A 23,901-nucleotide genomic window follows, 5' to 3' on the forward strand; every position below is an offset into this window, starting at 1 on the left:
GGTGCAGAATTAACATTCTATGTCTCAGTTTGATAGAGAATTCAACTGGAAAGACACTTCCTCTCCGTGAGATTTGTGTGTTTATATTCAATATTATAAATAGAATAGATTCATAGCCAACTGCAAATGGCTTCTTCCAAAATTACATTTTTCTACTGGTGTAAACCAAGGCTGTCACTGTGATATAGCATTATGGCTAGTAAACATTCGTCTATCCAAAACGCAAAGATAAAGTATTCAAATTATCAACCAATTTATGAAGAAGCTACTTTAGGAATGACTTTGATCTTTAGCCATCCACAACCTGCTTTTGGTGGAAAGTGGTATAAAGGGAAACTATTTATTTGCCAGCATTTGTTAGTCTTCACAATTAAGGAAAATGAATGAAAAATTAAAATGAATTTTTTATTAAATATTAAGCTAACTAAATGAGCCAGTGAAAAGTTATTCCCTCGTCTGGAAAGCCATTTTGGCAAGTGGTTGCCTCAGTAACAATTCATCCATGTTTGCTACAACTTGCTAAATCTCTCCCTATCTCAATGAATTTAGTGATCCTGCAGGAAAATCTACACTTCTTGCCTATGGGGCTTGGCACATGTAATTTTCTCTAATAAACTGACCACTGATTTTCTCCAACCAGCAAGGCCTGTAGCAATTCCTGCAGTAAGCACTCTAAAGAACAGAGTTTTGTTTTCGTTTTGATTTTGTAATCATCAGTGACTCTATGTTCAGACAATAAAAAAATACAGACAGGTTTACTAAACCAGTTACTGAAGGAACAGAGTAAGTAATGGATTTCATTGTTTTTGTTTGCGTGTTGTTTCCTGTACTGCAGAAAGTATTTAAGGCAACTAATAATTACAGGTGGAGAGTTTCTAATTCCTGGAGTTTTTCCATGCAAAGCTCTTATAAGCTTACAGATGACTTCCATGTCCCACTCTAATCCTGAGACTTGCAGGTTCTAACCACTCCATTATGCATTGGGGATAGACCCCCATTATAAGGATGCCAACCTACATTCTTAGGAGGATCATTTGCAGCTTTAATACATAATGCCATTTGCTTAGTAATTGTGATTAAAGATATTTCCACAGAAACATTAATTTCTTTCATCATTTCTATCTCTAACAGTAAAAATATCTGTTTGCTCCATATGCAAAACTATTCTATGAAAGGTCCTGAAATGACCAAAGGCTCTCTATTTTTAAATCATCATTGTACTTTTGATTATCACCATAAATGAGTAAAACTATCTTCTAAAGAGTGGGAGCTATTCTGAAGCAGTTACTTTTGTTCAGAGAATAAATACATCTGAGGGAAGTACCAGCTACTTCTATGAATCACCCTGAGAAGAGTGACAAATTCATAGAGAGTAAAAGCTATAATATTGATGTTGATAACAGTAATAGTAATAAAAACGGCTAACAATAAGCACTAACCTATGCTAGACACCCTGCTTAGCATTTTATATACATAGACACATTCAGTCATTGTACCACTCTGTGAAGTGGTGACTATTATTATCTCCATTTTACAGATGATATAAGAGACTCAAAAACAGCATAATATTTGCTCCAGTTCTCACCTAAGTGTAGTATTTACAAATTGTCAATTTTTCTCTTACACAGGATTGTTTGGTTAGTTGTTTGCTTTGGATTTGTGATGTATAATACATACTGAGAAAAGCACTTCACATTTCTCTGTCCCTTCCAACAACCCTGAGAGACTGTAGGGAAGCCATCCTTACACCCCACCCATGATATCAATAAGCAGATCGCAGTGTCAGTAACTAAATGCCCTGCACCACATCTTATAGTGAATCCATGGTGGGAATCTTAGAGCTCAGCCTGTGCAGATTCTAGTTGGTACCTCAAGGCCTACTTGAGCTTAAAACGAAACCAAACAATGCAACACGCACACAAAGCCTCAGCCCATCTCAGAGAGTGACACATGCTGCACAGTGACTTTCTTCACAGTAGAATCAAAGCCCCACTGGCTGATTCCCACGGCCTCTGTGATTTATTCCTGTTATTTCTGAACAGAGACCCTCACATGCCATCTGGCTTATTTGTCTGCAAAGACCAGAGTTTGTTATAAGCTCCATTCTGTGCTCTGCCTTTAGTCTGCACCATTTTTACCTATAGGTCCAGCCATAAGCCTCTGACTTGACTCTAACCCGCCACTCAAGTGTCAGAGGATGACCCTGTGGCCTCTTCAAGAAGTGTTCACCACTCAAAAGGAGACGCTTTGACAAAATAACATATTTTCCTGATTATAAAAGCTAACTCATGTTTAGAAGATTTTGGTTTTAGAAAATTTTGAAAAATCTTTGGAAAAGCATAACTAAATTTTTTTTAATTACCCAATTTACCACTATTAACTTTTGGTGATACATATGCTAAGTAACTTTTCTGTGAACATATGCACAATTTGGATTGCACTGCATATACTGTATGTAAACTGCTTTTACACACACACACACACACCCTCCATTAAATATTATGCAATATCATTTGTAATAGCTCTGTAGAATTTCACATACATAAGCATATGAGGATATGCATTAATTTATCTAACCAGTTCCTTATTTTGGCCTAGTTAGATGTTTACTTTCAATTTTTTAATACTATAAATAACAATGAGTTGAACATCCTTATGGGTAAATATTTGATTGCATCTCTTGTTATTTCCTTAGGGTAGACCTTGACAAGAAAAATTGCTACATTAAAGCAAATGTGCATTTTTAAGGGAAAAGAGTCTCAATAATGTTCCAAGGGATGGCTACCTATAAGGTGGAATTCTTGCGCTGTGAGGAATAGGGGGAAAGGTACTTTGGAAGTGGCAACCCCGTCAGGAGTGAAATTTTCATTCACTCGCTTCCCTTTCATTCTCCAGTTGCTCCCCTTCCAGCTGTCCCTATTCTCCAGTTTAATCAATCATCACCTCCTGGATTACATGGAAGCTAGGAAGCTTTTTCTAATGGATCATATCACACCTGGTATTTCTCAGGCAAATCAACAGGGCTTGAGGCTAGGCATTGGGAAGCAATAGCAGCAGACAAAGGGGGATGAATGAATGACCTTTGGGAAATCCTCCTTGTGAAGAATTTTATTGGCATGAGTAATTTCCTGGTAGAGATTGGATTTCAAAAAGTAATGTTTGCTCCATGGGATCTGTTGTCTGCTACAGATGGCCTGAATATGTAAAGAATTGTAGGAATTCTTCTTGCTTCTATAGGAAGCTACTTTGGAAGTATGAGGAGGTGGTAGGACCAAGAATTAAATTAGATTGCCTTTGCTCTAAGGGATTTTGAAGATCTATGTGGACCAAATTCTATTATCTATTTTATTGTCTTCATAACACTTCTAAGTATCTGAACTCACTAATTTTGTGAGTTATTCATTATCTACTGATTTATTATCTACTCCCTTGTTAGAAGGTAAACTCATCTAACTTGTTCCCTTTATATCTCCAGCACCAAGCACAGCAGACAGCATTATTTTGATCTCAATATTGGCAGGATAAATGAGTGAAAAGATTGTTATCTTTTTCTGACCCTTCGAATGTCCATATTTTTAGTATGTAATAAATTATGTACTAATTATTTTTTGTTTTGTATATGACATCAGGTAATTTCAGTGTGTATGTGCATCTTCTCTATGGTATTATGGGATGCTCTTGAAGGACAAAGGGACATAATGTAGAGGAGAATTTGCACCAACTGAATGCCTTTTGTTTTGAGATTTAAAAAAATTGTTTTTGATATTGTTTATTTATGCCTTCTCTTTTTTGGGGGGGCAGGGTGCGGCCGTGCCACGCAGCATGCAGGATCTTAGTTCCCCGACCAGGGATCATTCGAGCCCGTGCCCCCTGCAATAGAAGCACGGTGTCTTAACCACTGGACCACCAGGGAAGTCCCTGAATGCCTATCTTAAAGGGCAAACTAAATGACCATTTATTAAATATATGTTCACTAACTGGAGGCTAATTAAATGTATGTCCATTTCTGATTTTAGTATCAGATACTATAACTTACTGGATCTGGCATTTTCAGATAAGACTTGCAGACATTTTATCTTGAAAACCTCTTTCAATTATCATAAAACCCTGCCTATCTCAAGTCTGGTTAATATAAAAATTTGAATGAGGAGAAAAAAACTTTTGAATAAGGAAAAAGTCAGTAGAATCAATGAGTTGCAGATTAAGACAAATGTTACATTTCCCTCTTGGTGGATTAAAATCATTGTACTACATTTAATGAAAAGAATAAATCTATTTCCCTTATGAAAACTAATGTGGTTATATCAATACAAATGCTATGCCAATCCCACCTGCCCAGTTCTTTGTCAATGGAACTCATCTTCCAAACCCTTACATGATATTTACATTCCCATCTGTGTTATTTCTATATGCCTACTTTGGGTTGCTTCTTACACAAATCCTTAATTAATGCAGAGCTTACAGGGTAGAGAGAAAATACAAAAGGCCATTTGGTACGACTGAGAAAGCCATTTATTTTCATTAAACGTGACTTTAGACTATCTAGATTGAAACCTAAACATCTCTCCAAATGAAGTATTTAATTTTCTCCTTTCCTCCAGTCTTTGATGATATCAAGACTGTACCCAGACAGTACCTCCTCCTAGAAGCCATCCCTCCTCTCTGACCCCCAGAACACTGGATATGCCTCACATTTAAGCACTGATCATAGCCTGTTGAGATGATTTGTTTCAGCAAATATTAACCAAGCACTTGCTACATGGCAGTCACTGAGATGTGCTTAAACCAAAGAAACCCCTGCCTCAGAGAACTTATAGAGGGGAGTCACTAGCCAAAAAAGCAAATAGTTCTATGATACACTGCTAGATAAATGAATGTTGTAAAAAAAATAGAGCAGGGTAAAGGAATAGAGAGCGATGAAGTGGGGGCACTATCGTAGGGCTGTCAGTCAGGGTGGGATCTCTGAGGAGGGACGTTTGATCAGAGACCTGAACACAATGAAGAAGTAAGCCATGAATATCCGGGGAGAACATTATAGACAGAGGAGGGCATGGCAACTTCAAAGGCCCTGAGGCAGAAGCATGCCCCCTGAGTTTGACAAAAAACGAGAAGATTGATCTGACTATGAGCAGGGTGTATGAGGATAAGAGTGTAGGAAATGATACAAAAGAGAGCCAGGAGCTGGATCTCAAACCACCATTAGCAAAAGACCTTAACCTGGGGTAGGTGGGCCAGAACATTCAGGGGGTCCATGAGCCTGGATGCAAAGACTATTCCATCTTCATTTTTATTAACCCTAACCCTAAGAAATTTAGCATTTTGTTTAATTGTAAGTGTAGAAAAAAAAACCACATTATTAGTAGTAGCTTCTGTGACTTCATAACCAATAGACTTTAAAATAGTTTCATATCACATTATAATTGAAGATATATCAAATACTCTCTCTGTTCTTCACTATTTTGAAATTATAGTAGTTATTAGACCCATAGCTAATGTGTTGTTTTAATATTTTGATAACTGCATTGTAATAGCATTAATTTTCTTTGTAACCTGTGTCTTTTATATAGTCAGAAAACAGTCTTCTGAGGTGTCCACAGGCTCCACCAGACTATCAAAAGTGTACAGAGTACAAAAAAAAAAATTGCGAACTCCTGCAGTAGTGAAATAGATATTGTAGGTCTTAACCAGAATTTTTTAATAAAATGGAATAAAAGACAATCTATCACAGGGCATGACACATAGTGTAAGTACATGTTAGGAATAAGTTTTATGAAACTTTCGTGTAAGGTGTCTGTGTTTGTGTGTATGAGTGTTTTGGGGGTCACGGCATAAGATATGTTTCTTCTGTGGATCATAAAAAAAAACGGTTGAAGGTCAATGGATTGAGATGGTAGAATGTTGACAAAGGGTAGGGTGATTCTGGATACATTTGTGAAACTCTGTAGGGGATCTTACAGTCCCCACAAGTGCCCTACACACGTTTTTTGATGAACTGACTGACCTAAGAAGAAATGTGTTCCTTCTGCTTTAAGGCTCATCCCTCTCCAGTGGTTCTGATCCCTTCTCTTTCCCTCTCCCCCACTGCCCACAGCTCTCCTGGGCTCCTGTTGTCTGGTATTAACCTCTCTCTCTTCTGAATCTTGAGTCTCTACTTCTTCCCTGACAATGAATTTACTTAAATACTTACGAGTCTCTCTGAAATCATGACCCTCTTTCCTGAAAACTTATACTCTTTCCTTTCTTGTATTTACATTAAAATATTATGAATGTATCCATTCAATAATTCGGAAATATTTACTAGGCACCCTCTGTGTTCAGGCATCACAAGCTAAGCCCTGACCTCCTAGGACAGTCTGACAACTGATTATGATCCAGCTTCGTTTCCCCACTACTACTCCACTGCAATAGCTTTTCTCACGTTACCAGTGACTTCCTAAATCCCAGACTCAAGGGACACTTTTCAGTCTTCAATTTACTTGACTCTTGTCTCTCTCTGTTTCTGTTTTCCACACCTGTTAGGCTCATACCTTCCTATCAGTGATATCAAACTACTACAATTTTCTCTTTCACGTCACACATTTTCCGCCACCCACTGCAATGCCTTTTGTCTTAGATGTTCTTTTAGCAAATGTTTAATCATCTTTCAAATTTGGGGTTCAGTGTTTCCTCCTCAGGGAGCTCTCTCTACCTCACCTGTCTTTTTCACTCATCCCTACGTCATTCCTCCCAAGGTCACCACCTCATTATCTCTATCACTAAACCTCATGTATTTATATATGTACATATATGCATATATATGTATATACATATATACACACACATATATATCATGTTGCATTTTACTTTTTTTTTTTTATAATTCTTTATTTTATTTACTTATTTTTGGCTGTGTTGGGTCTTCGTTTCTGTGCGACGGCTTTCTGCAGTTGCGGCAAGCGGGGGCCACTCTTCATCGCAGTGCGCGGGCCTCTCACTACCGCGGCCTCTCTTGTTGCGGAGCACAGGCTCCAGACGCGCAGGCTCAGTAGTTGTGGCTCACGGGCCTAGTTGCTCCGCGGCATGTGGGATCTTCCCAGACCAGGGCTCGAACCCGTGTCGCCTGCATTGGCAGGCAGATTCTCAACCACTGCGCCACCAGGGAAGCCCCTGCATTTTAAACAATTATTTTTTTATCCACCTTCTGTACTAGACTGGAGAGTTTCCACAAAGACAAGGAATAACTCTTAACACAGTGCTTTGCAGATGATATATACTCTTAAGAATGCTTTTGAGTGAATGTATGGATGAGTGAATATAAAAATGAAGGAAGGAATGTATTAAATTCTTCTACTATTCCTTCGACAGTGAATTAAACCCCAGATCTGTGGCTGTGTCTAACATATAGTAGGTTCTCAGTAATAATTTATTAAATGTTATATTTCATTCCTAATAAATAGACATAAAAACTATTGAATGATATATAAGAGATAATTCTTTTTTTTTAACATCTTTATTGGAGTATAATTGCTTTACAATGGTATGTTAGTTTCTGCTTTATAACAAAGTGAATCAGCTATACATATACATATATCCCCATATCTACTCCCTCTTGCGTCTCCCTCCCACCCTCCCTATCCCACCCCTCTAGGTGGTCAGAAAGCACCAAGCTGATCTCCCTGTGCTATGCGGCTGCTTCCCACTAGCTATCTATTTTACATTTGGTAGTGTATATATGTCCATGCCACTCTCTCACTTCGTCCCAGCTTACCCTTCTCCCTCCCCATGTCCTCAAGTCCATTCTCTACGTCTGCATCTTTATTCCTCTCCTGCCCCTAGGTTCTTCAGAACCATTTATTTTTTTGGGATTCCATACATATATGTGTTAGCATGGATAAAGAAGATGTGGCACATATATACAATGGAATATTACTCTTCCATAAAAGAAACTTTTTTTTCTTTGTCTTTTCTTTTTTTTCTCTGTCATACAGAGTGGAGTAAGTCAGAAAGAGAAAAACAAATACCATATGCTAACACATATATAAGAAATTATTCTTAAGTTTACATATATATTGCCTATTAGACACATTCCCAGTAGCTAGTTGTTATAACCAATTGTTATCCAATTCTTTTTATTAACTTCTTCCTTCTTTATCTATAATATAGTCATTGATAAAGAACTATTTTATAAACAGGTTAAAATATCATGTCTTCATTAAGACATTATGCACAAGTCCAATTTTGTAATTCACAAGTGTATTTCATTGCTCTTCTGTGTGCACAACAACTTCCTCAGAGTGACACTGCTGCTTTACGCCACTGAAGTTAAAGCTTTTGCTGGGAAATTTGTACCTCTGCTTACCAGGAGAAAGAACAAAAACAGTGTCTCCAACAGATGACAGGGTCTGAGCACAGAGGTATTCCTTCTACCCAGCAATTTATCAACAACCGTGAATCAAGGTTCCCTTGTCAAATGCAAGCATTGGGGTAAAGAACAGGTAATTTCACCTCAGTGAGGAAAACATTATTACCTGCTCGTATTCTTTATGTGTGCCCTTGTGTATAAGGCAGCTTCCTTCCTTCCTCTGATTGAGTGCATGCACTTATCTGTGTCTTGACATTGACCACAATTGGGAAAGTCAGGCATCTGTGATCAGGGTTTGAATGTTAGAGATAAATAGACCTGAGCTTCCACAAATTATTGATGTTATTGCAGCTTAAGTGCCATGACACACTTTCCCTCACCCCCTGACAAATGGCTTCCCATCTTTATCAAATGAAATTAATGCTAAAGTGGCGTTCTCAAGACTGGGCAGAAACATCTAAAGAGAAGTGTAATCATCGCAAATCTTCCTGTAAATACACGTGGTTGGCCCTTTGAGCAGAACTCAGTGGTAGCCTATCATTATCAGAAAGAGGAGTAATAACAATCTGTTTTTCACCAAAGAGCCAACTCAATATTGAGACACACTTCCAAGAAATGTTGGAACCTTAGACCCTTCATCTTTACCAAAGTTTATACACTAGTAAAATATATATCATACATATGCACAGACTTGGATATTTTTCCTACATAAGTAGCATTTCTTGATTAGTTAAGCAACATGCCTTGGAAACAGCACTTTGGACAAAATTTAACAAATATGCACTGAATCTGGAACTACTTTATGTGAGGAAGATATATCTATAGAGAGAGCTTAAAAGTTTTGTACATGGAAAATGTGATGAAGTTCAAGTTTCTTTAAAATTAAATGAGATTCATTTACCTAATTTTAATGCATTAGGAGAACAAGAATAAATTCATAGACCTTTAAGAGAATCTGGTCAATGCCTCCGATTTGCGAAATTCAGCAGAACACTCCGTGGAAATTAAGTTGTCTAGGACAGTAAGGGAGAAGACATTTCTGAGATGATTAGGCCAAATTAAGAAGGGAGTATATACGCCTGATCTATTTACGTTGCTATATTAGTTTCCTAGGGCTGCTGAACAAATGACCACAAACTGGGTGGCCTAAAACTATAAAAATGTATCATTTCACAGTCTAAGTCTGAAATCAAGGTGTCAGCAGGCTCATGGTCTCTCTGAAGTCTCCAGGGGAGAGCACTCCCATTGCTTCCTAGCTTCTGGTGGTCGTTGGAAATCCTTGGCATTTCTTGGCTTGTGGCTGCATCACCCCGATTTCTGCTTCCATCTTCACCTGGCCATTTTCTCTCTCTGTGTGTTCATCTCTCTGTCTTCAAATCTTCTCCATATAAGGACACCAGATAGATTTGGGGCCCATTCTCATCCAATATGAGTTCATCTTAACTAATTTCATCTGCAAAGACCCTATTTCCAAATAAGATCACATTCTCAAGTCCAGGACATGAATTTTGGTGGGACTTAATTCAATCCAGTTCAGTTGCTAGACTGCTTTATTTGAAATAATGGTTGGTTAAATGACTCTTAACCATACCCATCGAGTAGCCCTCAGATGCCTGTGAGTATACAAAGATATCTGAGAGATGAAACCACAGTTAGACACTCAAAATTGTGTCAAGGAGCAAAATCAAAAGGGAAAAAAAATCAGATAGGTATAAAGTACCCATCTGTCAAATCAGCCTTTTGAATATTAGCATTAGAGATCATTCCTCACTTACTTTTTAATATTGTTGGTGTTTATGTTTATTTATCAAACTATCTTGTTTGCAAGAAGTGTTTTGCTTCTTGACACTTGTGAATTATATGTGTCCCCTTCCTGAGTAGCCACCCCTCTCTCTCACACTTTATTCTCTATCGATTTGGCCTGTCTATACCTCCTGTGTGCACCATGTGGTGGTTTCCTGCCTTACAACCTTTGTCCAGGCTGTCCGCATGCCTCTCTTGGGCTTGCTTATCTTTTTTACTCTCATTTCTATTGGCACCTCCTAAAGAATGACTCCCTGGACATTGTTCTTACTTTTATTCTGAGCTAGACATCCTCTCTCCATCTGCTGTGTCCAGTGCAAAACACTCTCTTTGTACTTACCAAACAGCTTGATAATTACCTGTATCTGCTTTGTCCTGATGCACTGTGAGTTTGTGGAAGGCTGGGAAGGTATGGCCAGCACGTAGTAGGTTCAGAAAATTCTATATAAGCAAATGAATAAGTAAATTATTGACACAGCGGCAAACCAAGGCACAGTGGTAGGTACCTACTAGAGAGTGAACAAGGCATCAATTCTGACCTGAGAGAACTTGCATGGATGGTGGATAATTGCCTACAAATCACCATGTTTTGAGACAGACAGTCTCAAGTGTCAGAAGAGAGGCAAAATGGAATACATTAGGAAACTGCAGATTGAGTGATTATTCCAGCTGTAGTACAATCTCTGGAGATTTCATGATAGGCATGGGATTCAAGGTGGGCATTGAGGAATAGCTCTTTTTTGTGGAGATGGTCTGGTGGGGCAGGTGGTACCACTAGGGAATAGTGAAGGGTGGGGAGAACTTTAAGGCGGAAGTGAAATAAAGCATGATTGAAGGCATGAAGATGTATACTTCCAGGACCCATTGAAAACCAGTAAATAATTCAGCTTTGATGCAGGGTTGCAAACATGATTAGGTAGTTGTGATGAAAACAACTGAAAATTAGATGGGAATTAGATCACAGAGGCCTTGAGGGGCAGTGCAGAAAGGAGACATTATAGGGGCATAACAGAAGAAAGGTGTGTTCAAAGCTCTGTCTGCCTTTGTGTGGTGAGCTTTTACTGCCCAGTCAAGACAGGCTCTGAAGAAGCATGAGAGGGGGTAAACGTAGAGCGTAAAGATAGCACACTGCTGAGGAACAGGCCCTTATTGGATAAGGGGCAGAAGGAAAAAATGCTGTAAATGAAAGGCAGAAGTGTGATTTGAAGGGTGGAGGTGACCAGATCTAGTAAATCTGATAGAATAAAGGGAAACTAGACTTGTAAGATGGAGGTACTTGTTAACCTTCCAAAAACAAAGGTGGAGGAAGAAGAGAACTAAAACGTGGGTCCCAGTGTGACTCTATGAGATTGCTCTCATGCCCCAGCCAGGATGAACTGCATACTCATCTGTGTTCCAACAGCATTTATTTTCATTTTTTAACTAAGTGCTACCCAAATTTTAGTCTGCGGGGTAAAGGCTGTTTTGCAAACTGGTAGTTGCCCATTTGCAAGGATAAAATACAGAAATTGAGCATAAGCATTTGGTAACTATGGTGGCAATTTGATATTGTCACAACATCCATAAGTACTATTTTATATTTTACAAATGCATCTGTGTACCACAGATTGGGGAAACAAAACAAAACGAATTGATCCTCCACCATAGACAGTTTGAGAAGCTCTGTTCTATAATACCAGTCAGTTTCACTGAAATAAAGCATAGTTTATCTGTCTATTCCTCCAGTAGCTTGCCAGTTCAATGGAGGAAATGGAGGGACGTAACTGCATCGTTCGAAAACCCCAGCTTCAAGCATGGGTCAGAGCACAACACAAGTGATCAATAAATAATTAGAATAGAATTGATCTTGATAACTAGTTGGTCATTTTTCACCATTGAGAGAGCAAGCAGGTTCAGGTTGACTGCTTGTGGTAAAAGTCATAGAACTGGAACTTAGCAGACAGGAATAGATACAAGCAGGGATAAATTCAAATACATAAACATAAGTAAGCAGGAGACAGTTCCCATAAGATGCCACAAAAGAGAGAAGAGCCATGAAAGGGAGCTACAAAAGGTAGACCATTTGTGTGCTTCACACTTTGGGGAAGAAACCCTTAGAAAAGAATGCGCTGAAGATGGGGACAAAGAGGCTGAAACTGACCCTGTCTTCAAAATCGCAGGGCACAGTGAGATCTGGCTGATGAACACACTTTCCTTCTGAGACTATTGCTTCTGCACTGAATCAAGTTAAACATCTATTAGTGCAGAATTGGAAAAGTGCTTCCAGTTTTCAAAGTCCTGAGCATGATCCATCCCAAAATAAGCAGCCTGGTGTCCTTGACCCAGCAAAACTCTGCTTTCAGTGATGACTTTCCCGAAGAAATACAGGTGATTACTGATCTCACTGCAACATGCGCAGTGCTGTCGACAAATTGAAGCCATTCTCGGCTAAGGGTCTGCTACAGGTCTATGTAAACCTTTGTTGTTACACTTAATCTACCTACAGAATTTCAATTAGTTTCCATCTGTGAAATATAAAATTGAATCCTTCTGAATGCCCTGAGCTCTTTCTAAGCACCAGGCTGTGTTGCCAAAGTGACAATTCGCATGGAATCTAGGCCATATTTCAGAGAATCTGGTCTGCCCAGAGAGTCTGGTCAAACTTGAAAGGATGTTAGTGACAGTCTAGCCAAGCTTCCATTTTTTAGAAGTGTAATTAAGTCACAAAGTAGTAAAATAACTAGTTCAAGTGCACATAATGCACTATTTCAGATCAACTAGAATGGAGTTTTCCTGTCTGCAAAACCCCTCACACTTTCCACTGCACTTCAGTGCTTCTCTGTCAACTGTCCAGTCATTGCATTATGAATTTATCATTGGTTACAACAACAAAAACATCAAAAATCCCAGAGCTTGAAACCAGTTGATTGTTCTTGGAAAATAAAAAATTCTAATGTGTGATTTTTGTCCCTCCCCAGGAACTACAGAGGGCCTCCCTGTGTCTCCAGATATTGTAGCATTCCGTGGTGGTTAAGAATGGAACTACTAACAAATAGGAGTTAACATTGGCAGAATAAAGTCCATAAAAATAAAGCAACCTTTACAATGAAGAAATACCTGTAAATTATTTAGAAATTTTAAGGACATTTTGAATGCTCCGCTCTGCAAATACAAATTTTAGATTTTTAATTATTTCACCAAAATTCCATGTGACCACCAAAAGTTCATTAGGAGGCAAGAGACTGGATTTTGACTACATGAATTTGCAAATCTCTTCTTCACAGTGAGGTGTTCATAGTACCTACCTTCTAGGGTTCTTATAAAAATGATTCAAGGTAATAAGTGTAAGATGGCTGGCATGATGTTGTAGATATGATATGCACTCTACAAATGTTAACCACTGATATTAATAATTAACGACGGTCCTTCAAGGAGGTTTCAGTATATGAGAGGGGAGATTGGACTTGATGATGAGTAATATCTTTTCTGTTTCTGAGATTCTTATGACTTTGGTGGTCCTTCCTAGATTTAGGCCACTGGCAAGTTGACTAAGCCTGTATCTCCATCTCCAGCAAAACACTACTTTTAAATACTTTCTTCCAAATCTAATTAATCAATGGACCGCAGTCTGATTGCATTTCTTGCCTTGGTTTTAAGGTGCTCAGTCATTATTGAAAAGGAAGGAAACTAAACCAGAGGGAGCATCTACCATATGCCATGATCATTACTCAGGTTACATGATCTATCCAGCATCGTATGACAGGGATAGTGTCATTGCATTTTGTAGATGAGGAATAAACCCTCAGACGTGTTGACTCATCAAAAGTCCAAATCAGAGTGACCATACAATTTATTGTATAAACCAGGACACTTTCAAGAGTAAAAAAGGGACATTATTAATCATTATTCTGGGTCAATGGTTATAAATTATGACTGACCCAGGTAAAGTGGGGCATATGGCCATTCTCCCTGTGAATAAAAAGAAGTTATAGAGCCAGAACCCAAACACAAGACAACCTCTAAATCCTGTGTTTACCTACAATCATGTTGAAAAGATCTTCCCTGTTATGATTTGATTATACTGGGCTGGCAGCCAGAGCCCAAATACAAGTGAAAACTGAGATACTAATATGAGAACCTAGTAACCTGAGGTGGATACAGGGGTCAGGGCATCAATAGCCTCTGGAGCTGGTACAGAGTCAAGAAAGCTGTTACACGCTGAATGTTGCTGCTTGTGTCCCCAAAATGCATATACTGAAGCCCTAGCACCCACTGTAATGGTATTTGGAGGCGGCGTTTTGGGGAGGTAATTGGGTTTAAATTAGACTGTGAAGGTAGGACCCTCACAGTGGGATTAATGTCTTTGTAGAAAGAGGAGGAGACACGGACCTCTCCCTCTCTCTTCCTGCAAGCACCAAAAGCAGGCCACGTGAGCCACAGCAAGAAGGTGACTATCTACAGGAAGCAGGCTCTCACCAGGCACCCAATCTTTCTGCACCTTGATCGTGGACTTCCCAACCTCCAGAACTGTCAGAAATAAATTTCTGTTGATTAATCCACCCAGTCTATGATATTTTGTTATAGCAGCACAAACTAAGGCAGGAACAATTATGAAGGCATGATCTTGAAGCACTAGGCAGATCTTTAGAACTGAGAACAAGGCAACTGATAGGCAAGTCAAAGAGAGAAAGAGAGAGAGCAGATGTAGATAACTGGCACCTAAAGGTAAACCAGAGAATAAACGTGACTGGGGGCTGTCTCTCCTTCCAGCGGATAAGCTAGCCAGACGGTCAAATTGAAGAATGTTATACAAAGAAAGACACACACTCATACCTGATTTTGGTCAACTAAGTAATTTTGGGTAATGTATCAACAATAGATTGTATTTACAAATTGAAGAATAAGAAAGGGATCATTAATATCTATTGCATTTTCTTGGTCATTTATACTTTATGAACAGTTAATGTTTGTTGAAACCATAGGACATGCCAAGCACTGCTCCGCATGTTTTGTATGTATCTGCAGATTTAAACTATACTGTGAGGCAGGTACTGCTTTGTTTTCCATTTTACAGACAAGGAAAGTGAGGTATAGAGATGATGATTAACTCACCTGTGTGTGTACATATATATATATATATGTCTGGGCTTCTTCCGTCATCATGTCACCTCCTGCCTCCATTGCTTCCATTGGGCCCACTGAATAATCCAGGATAATTATCCCATCTCAAGATACCTAATTTAGTCATACCTGTACCTTTCCTTTTACTTTCCATTTCCATTTTCCTTTTACATGTCCTTTACTATGTAAAGTGACAAACAGTATTCTGCCTTCCATGGCAGGGTTCAAGCCCAAGTCTGGCTGCAAAACATGCTGCTGTAAACTACTGCACCATAGTGCCTGAAAACATCTCAACAAATATTTATCTTCATTGTGTGCTGTATGCCAAGCCCTTGTCTCACGTTGGGCATGTGATACTGAAGACACAACTATGATCCTGACCTCATGTGCAATACTGGTATTAAAATATACACAATCACAAAGCAATGAACAGTGCACTATGGAAAAGAATAGAGGAGACAGGGAAGAGAAAAAATTACAAATTAGAGGTCAAGGAAGACTTCTCTAAGGAAGTAGCATTTAAGCAAAAATCCAAAAGATGAAAAAATTTACATAGTGTGTTCATATAATACTTGAAATAATTTTCAAAGGGGATTGATGCTGGTTATGTTAAGAGACTAAATCATGGGTAATTCCATCCTTCTTTCTGTTTTTTTCTCTTAGTTTTCCAAATATTTTTAAATGATGAAATATTACCTTTTTTAGAAAAATGAAAGAAACATTTTATGAAAGGGGTGGGGTGTGTGTTGCCCTTTAAGATTGAATCTGTAGAAAATTTTCTCAGTCAGCTGTGAAAATGAATGCCAGACCTGTTTCCAAAGTTTGTCCGTAGAAGACAGTGTCTCTCATTCAAATGCATTAAAGTTTTCTTTACGACCAATGCTTCCTTAGATTGCAAATTTCTCTTTATACTCAGCGTCATGCTGCTGTGAGAGAAAGTGGAAAGTCAACCCTCTAAAATACAACAGAAGTTGGAAAATACTTGGATGTTTTAAACATTTACCTTTTTCAGATTATACTATTTTTAATTTCACGCTTGCTTATGTTTTGTGTATGGGAAGGACACTGCCTTACTGGAATTCCGTTCTAGTCATTTCTATTGCTCTGGGAAACCCGTCCAGTCTATATTTAGGACAATTGACTTAGTAGAGAAAGGAAACAGGCTCTTTCATCAATGTTTGATCTGATTGATGCCTCCAAATGCTGGTCAGCTTTCCACTGAACGTTACCATGGACAACAGTTTTAAGAACTTTATATGAATAAAAGAGAACAGGATAAAAAAAAATACTGTATGAACATTTGTCTATGTGGCTATGCCCATTTTATTCATGTGGCTGTCTAGATTTAGATCTTAACATTTTGCTGAGTTATTTCTCTGAGCCCTTATGCATTCTCCCCTGGAATACTGAAATGCATACCTAATTGGTCTCCCTCTCCATTCCTCCTTATCCCATCCCAGTCTTTCAACCCACTTGCTGCCAAAGTAATCTGCCAAATGGTGCTCTCACCACATCCCTCCCTGCTCAAGAAGTCAATGTAATGCTAGACCTATTTACTATGTGACAAGTACTAAGCAAGGTCTGGGGAGTTAGCCTTTACCATCTAGTAGAAAAAAGAAACATTTGAACAATGAGCTCTAATACAGGGCTGGATGACATCAGTGTCAACTGGAGTGTAAGAATCAGGTTTCCAGAGCACAGAGGAATGAACAATGAATTATCTAAAAACCCAAGCTCTAGCTAAATAGAGTACCTCTGAAGGGCCTTTGTGTCTGGTTTCAATCCTTCTAGATTTAGCCCGTTCTTTGCATTCATGAACTTTCATCTCTACATTTTTTATAAGCTACTAAAGAAGTTTCTCCATTAGGACTTTTTTAAAAGGCAGGTTTATAAAATTCAAATCATACCAGTTAAAATAGTAATGGGAATATATTAATTCATGTACCTGAAAAGTTTAGAAATAATTCTAAACTTTGAGAAACTATCTGAAAGTGAAGCTTCAGATGAGGCTTAATCCAGCAATTAAAATATCACACCTGAGTCCTGGTTTCCTTCTTTTCTATACCTTGCAGGCTGAGGACCCCTGGTTATTCTAGGCTCATTGTCAAGTAGCAGCAGAAGGGCTTAGTTCAGGACCCCAAATCCTCCTACCAACTGCAAAAAAGAAAACAATTCCTTAGGAGTCTAACACAGTTCCTAAACCTTATTTTCATTGACCTGAATTGAGCCACAACCCCATTTATGAATCAGTTATTGTCACTGGAACATTATATCAATTGTCTTAACCTAATTTGGGCCCATCCCTAGAGTTGATAGTGGTGTTAACTGATAGTGAAAATGGGGGAAGAGTGCTTACCTAAAGGGAGAACTTGGTACTGTTTTACCAAAAGAAGGGTGAATAAACTGGATGGTAAAATAAATAAGAAAGGAATGAATGAATTGAAAACCAGGTAAATAATTAATAACGTTTTTTAGCCTCATCATTCTTGGACAGTATTTCCATAATATCTTCTTAGGCTGTTGAAGGAATCTCCAACTCAAACATTGTTTAAATTCAGAAAGTCTATATTATACACTGTGTTTTCCCAACAAAACCTAGCATAGCATTTTGCATAAAACAAGCATTCAATAATTTTTTCATTATTCCTTATTCCAAAAATTTCCACTCCACCTTTCTACTAATATTTTTTCCTTGAAAGTGACCAATGTTTTAATTTTAAAACCAAAGTGTCTTCCATGTCTTTTCATGGCTTTATTTCTTTTTAGCTCATTTATTTTCAGCACTGAATAACATTCCACTGTGTGGATGTACCACAGTATGTTTATCCATTCACCTACTGAAGGACATCTTAGTTTCTTCCAAGTTTTGGCAATTATGAATAAAGCTGCTACAAACATCTGTGTGCAGGTTTTTGTGTGCACATAAATTTTCAGTTCCTTTGGATAAATACCAAGGGACATGATTGCTGGATCATATGGAAGAAGTATGTTTAATTCTGTAAGAAGCTGCCAGACTTTCTTCCAAAGCGGCTGTACCATTTTGCATTCCCACCAGCAATGAATGAAAATTCCCTGTTGCTCCACATTCTCACCAGCATTTGATGGTGTCAATCCAACTACATTTTTTGAAACCAATTTATCGTATCAGTGAAAACAATATTTCTAGGACTCCTAAAAACATTGTCAAGATTTGCAGTAGCCATCTCTGGAATTTGGACTCCTGATTTGTGTGCTTCAAACACTAACCTCTCCAGGGTGTAAATTAGAGTTAACTATATCACACATATATATGAGATATTTTACTGAGATATTTTAAAATCAACTGTATAAAATATAGCAGAAACCCTCAATTTAGGTCCTTCTCAAGGTTTGCAGTGAGATAAACACTGACTGAACCCTAGATTTTTATCCCAATTTCCATGGAGACTAGTCCATGGGCCTCAGGGTATCTGTGAATTCTTCCTAATTGTGTGAGAAATTGCAGTGTGTGTGCCTTTTTCTAAGCAGATAGTTTATAGGTCTCCTCATCTTCCTTGAAGTGTCAATGCCCTATTAGCAACAAAGAACAAGTTCTTCATCATGGATATAAAAACTGAGACCCCCCCCTTTCTTCATCATTCATTCATTCACTCATTCATTCATATGAGCAGTATGCATTGAGTGCCTTCTATATGCCAAGCATTACTCTGAAACCTAGGAATACAGTAGTGAACCAGTTGAACAAATTCCCCACAATCATGGAGTGAAGAATACAGGTAATAAAAATAAAGATATCTGTACATGGCATACATAATTTCAGGCACTGAAAATTCTGCCATCAATTAATCAATGTATACAAAGTGTTAGTAACCAGAAGCTGCTTTAGATACACTGAGTAAACATTAACCCATCTAATATTACACAGTTCTGGATCATTCCAAAATCTGCATTATTTATTAATCCTGTCTTTTCCTCTGAGGAGCTAGGCTCAGGCACACAAATTTCAAAGAGCCTGCTGGACACCGTCAGGTGTATGTCACACTGGTTCCTATAAATCAGTTTCCCAAAACCTGGTTGATATTTTCCTCTCCTCACACGCTTCCATGATTTTTGACTCAGCTCCAGCCCCAACCTGTTTTTATTCCTTTTTACCCTATTTTTATTTATGTTACCACCAAATCCTACTCACCCACTTAAGCTCAGTTCCTCAAAACTTACTTTTTACTCTTTCTTTACCCCTCGCAGCTCATATCCAATCACTTTCCAAGTCTAGCTCAATGATCTGTCACTTCGAAATGTGAAATTTAAATGTGCATTTTAAAAGCTGGGTTGTTATTGGTCTGCTACAGAAGCTTTATTGTTTCATGATCACTTCTTAAATCCAGGTCAGACTCCTTCTGACCTTGATATGTGTGCACTTTGTGCTCCCAACTTGCCTTTTCACACATACCTCCAACCACTTGGAACACTAAGCCTTCAGCAAGGGCACCGCGAAGACTTCTCTGAAGTCATTCTTGGTAACCGCACTTTTGTGCCCTTGGAAATAATCTGACTGATAAGTGATAGCAGCCTTCATAATTATTACTGAGCACTTATTGTGGGTCTGACAGCTGGCTAAGCACTTTCCAATTATGAATGGTAGGTCACATAACACAAAGACTGTGGGCTTTGAATGTCAGCTCTGCAGCCTATTTAACTGTGAGACTTGGGCAAGTTACTTAAATTCTATACCTTAGTTTTCTGGGATATTGAATGAGACACAATAACATCCACTTCATAAGTTGTAGTGAGGAGTGGATAAGATAATGTAACTTCTCGCCCTGCCTGATGTATAGTAATCACTCAGTGAAATGTTGATTGTTAGTATTATCATTAAAATTCATAACTGGTATTCAGAATAGTTATTATTATCTGTATTTCTGTATGAGACTCACTAGAAGGATAGATGCTGTATATTCTTCTGTTAGATAGTCTCATTCTCACTTCAGCGTGTCAGAAATATTTGCAGATTCCTTGCAACTTTCTCCGCGAAGACTTACATTGATTTTCCTCCTTTAATATCATTATTCTTTGTTTATACTTGATCTAGGATAATCTTCACATAATAGGGATATATATATGTACGTCTTCCTGAATTGGATAGTTTTGGAGACAATGTAGATAGAAAAAAAGCAAGGCATGGGGCAAAAGGACCTGGTTTTGAACTCTGACTCTGCTGCTTCTCAGCTGTGTGACATTGAGAAAGTTACTCAGCCTCTCTGGTCCTCAGTTTTCTAATCTCTAAAATGGGAACAATAATACCTTCCTTCTGGGCTGTTTATGAAAATTAAATAATCTGGCATAAGAAGAGCACCTAGTACGGTGCCTGGCATGTAGGCAGGGTCCAGTTCAGAATAAATTCTCCTTTTACAGTCTCTTCAGGAGGACACATTTACTCAGCCTCTTATTCTTCACAGAAGTTAGCACACTGTCTTACATATATTCGGTGCTTAGAAAATATTGAATCAAATTAAATTATTGTTACATTCAGTGACAGCAAATGATCATATAAACAGCAAGGACACATTGCAATATAAAGATATTAGCTGCATTTGTAGTTGCTATAATATTTTCTATGATTTAATAACTGCATATCAGAATGATCCCTGGGGTTATCTCTTACAATATCTCTTACAAATGGCTAGTCTGGAGACTTGATCTTTGTGAATTCTTCACCACCGTGAAGTGATTTCTCGCTAGTCTGTATTCATCACACTTTGGAGATACTCTGGTCATGGACTTTAACACTTGAGTTATAATTTTTAGTTTACATTTCTGCATTTCCCACTAAACTGAATCCCTCAAGGAGAAACTCCCCTCTTCTTCATCTTCCATTCCTAATCCCTGACACAGTGCCTTACCTGCAGAAATATGCCAGGCAATAGCCTTGGTCCTCAAAACACTGAGGAGATGGAAGATCATTATGACATATAATTATGACCCTGGTTTGTGTGGAGTTCCAGGTGAGCACAGAGGAGGAGCCCCCCACAGATGTAAGGAGCCCAGGAAGGAATTGATGTGTGTTCGGAGTCTCAAAAGATAAAGGAGAGGAGAGTGTTACTAAGTAAAGATCACTCATTTGGTTGCATCAATGAATGTATCTTTTAGTTAAATCTCAAAAGAAATGTAGATTATAGCATTGACTGTTGAGTTCAACCATATAAAGGCTCACATTTTTCATTACAACAAAGCTGCACCACTTGCTATTTGAAGTATGTACACTGATTGAAAAACAATATACCAAGGGAATGAAGATGCTTTATGAGCCATGCTTTATTAATCAGATCCTTTTAAACTGCTCCAAGATGCTCTGTTGTTTCAAGCTCATCCTTGAAGTGATCAAATAGGTCTCCCTGAAGACCTCCAAAAACATGTGAGAGTGAAGATAATATATTCTGTTATCACTTAGGTAATTTTCGAACGAGTGATTAGATAAATTGGCTGTCGATATGTACCTATAGGATTAAGCGCTCTTACAATTCTACAGATAAGGGCTGCCAGCACACACTGCACGGATATCAGTGCATATCTTTCTCACTGATAGTTGGATGCTGGTGCTCTTGGGACTCATAATACAAGGTCACAAGATAAATACTATGAATCTTTTCAAAAAGTCCATCCAGGGCATTTGCTAAAAATTAGCCCTGGAGCACTGAGAAGACTATGTAAATGAATCCCCTCCTGCTTGTCTGCCCCCAGAGCTCAGTCTCAGTGTGTGAAAAGGACTGATAATAACTGAGAAAACAGCATGAAAAAAAGCAACAAGTGTGGACTGTGGAAAACAGGGGCTGGGGTAAGTTTTTAATTTTTAAGGTAGATTTCATATCAAAACGTTTACAGTGTATTCAAATTTTAAATTAATAAAAGATAAATTTGTATACAATGATAAGGATTTATGCCTTAGCTTCAAGATATGTGGATAAAAGATATGTGCTGTATCTCTTTTTCATATATAGGTGGGAAGGCTATATTCATACAAGTAATCAAACTTGTAGAAATTATCTATATACATCATTTAACAAAAATTACCAAAAATCTTTGTATAAACAGTACAAACAGTATAAACAGCACAACAAAAGAAGCATGAACCAGGGACAGAGTTAGAGGAGAAGAGGCAGGGATGCAGGTGGAACTTTTTGCAGGAGATGATATCTGAGCTGTGATTCATGATTTTTAATGGGCACACACTATGTATTGTTACAAATCTAAGGAGAGATTAAGTTAGTTGTTGAAATTATTATCTATTCTCATCAAGTAAACACCTCTACCAACCAGGCACAGTGCTAAATGTTTTACATATTTTCTCCTCCTGGCTGTAAGGTGAGTACACATCAGTATTCCCATTTTACAGATGGAAAAACTGCAGTACAAGAAGAGGCTAAGTCAATTGCACCCAGTCATAGGTTTCAGGGTCAGGGTTCAAATCCAGATCTTTGTAAATGCAACATCTGGGTTGTAAGGCACCCTGTACAGGGACATTAGACCATCCATCCCTAAGGAGAAAGAAGATGTAACCTGGATAAGGCAAAGATTTCTTGGAAGAGTGGAGCTAGAACTGATTCCTGGGAGATGGATGGAGGGAAGAATGGCAGAGCATGATGGTAGGGCATTTTTTGTGGAGAGGAGACATGGCTTACTCTTGTTTGATTATTTAGAATCATGATGGTTTGATCTGGCTGATTCTTCTGGACTTCCATTGTACTGGATGTAATTTCAGCACTCCAGCACAGGGATTGAAAAGTCCCACTAATCTATCCCATGCATTCTAGGATAATATATGATGATACCTTTCATGGCTGAAGCAGCTGAGAAACGATTTTGACTTGGTTCTGACCGTGACAAGAACTAAAGTCAATATAAATTTAGTTCACTACAGTTGTATTATTCTCTTCTTTGCTGCTGCTTCTCAATCTTTTTTCATTATTATCCTCCTAATTAGCCTTTTTAGAATTTATTTTCTAATCACCACTGATGACATTTTAATACCCCGGATATGTTGTGTATTTGTTTATTTACTATATGCATATCTTTGCTTTATACATAAAAAGAATAAGACTCTTCACCATGAACCAATTTTCTCTTCCTTGGGACTATATACAGCCCCAGTGACAATGAAGGCCTTAAGCTATGCTGTGTTCCCTATTTTGCTTTCTGTTGTAATAGGACAAGCGCGACTGTGGAAACAGACACTTTGGAATCAAGCTAGCCTCCAAGACAAGTTACCTAACCTGACTGCATGCAAATTTATTCTGTTAAAAAAATGGTGATAATAATACATACCTAGGGAATTCTTATTAACAGATTAGATAACCCAGAAGCAAAGACATAATAGGAACTTAGAAAATATGACTTTTTTCTGTTTCTGTGGTGTAGTTCCTTTCTAACTCAGCCTTTATACTTTGTTTTTCATCTTCTCATTTGCTCCCTTGTCTGAGAAGGTAGAAGCAAGGAGGCAGAGTAACCACAGAAAAGATTGAATACATGGAAAAAGTAGGAAGACGTCACACTGGGAATACTTGCGAAACAGGTGTACTGTCAGGGTTGTCTAAAGAGGGAGCATCTTCTGTCCTTTGTCTACATTGATAGGCAGGAGCCATCGAAGCCTTTATCATGGGGGTAGATTCCTCCCAGAAGTGGAC

General features: G+C 38.2%; 1 protein-coding gene across 5 annotated transcripts in view; it reads left to right on the plus strand.

Annotated features, from left to right (window-relative positions):
- KCNIP4 (potassium voltage-gated channel interacting protein 4) overlaps positions 1-23,901 on the plus strand; it is a 1,174,076-nt gene that overhangs the window by 707,343 nt on the left and 442,832 nt on the right. The window contains exon 1 of one of the 5 annotated variants that reach the window (XM_082462669.1): positions 5,102-8,474. The exons of the other annotated variants lie outside the window; for them this stretch is intronic. The gene's annotated coding sequence lies outside the window, so the exon portion shown is untranslated. Of the gene's footprint in view, positions 1-5,101; positions 8,475-23,901 lie in introns of those variants that run through there. 5 annotated transcript variants of the gene reach the window in all.

This window comes from Balaenoptera physalus (assembly GCF_965194825.1).
Source record: "Balaenoptera physalus genome assembly, chromosome: 5".
NCBI lineage: Eukaryota > Metazoa > Chordata > Mammalia > Artiodactyla > Balaenopteridae > Balaenoptera > Balaenoptera physalus.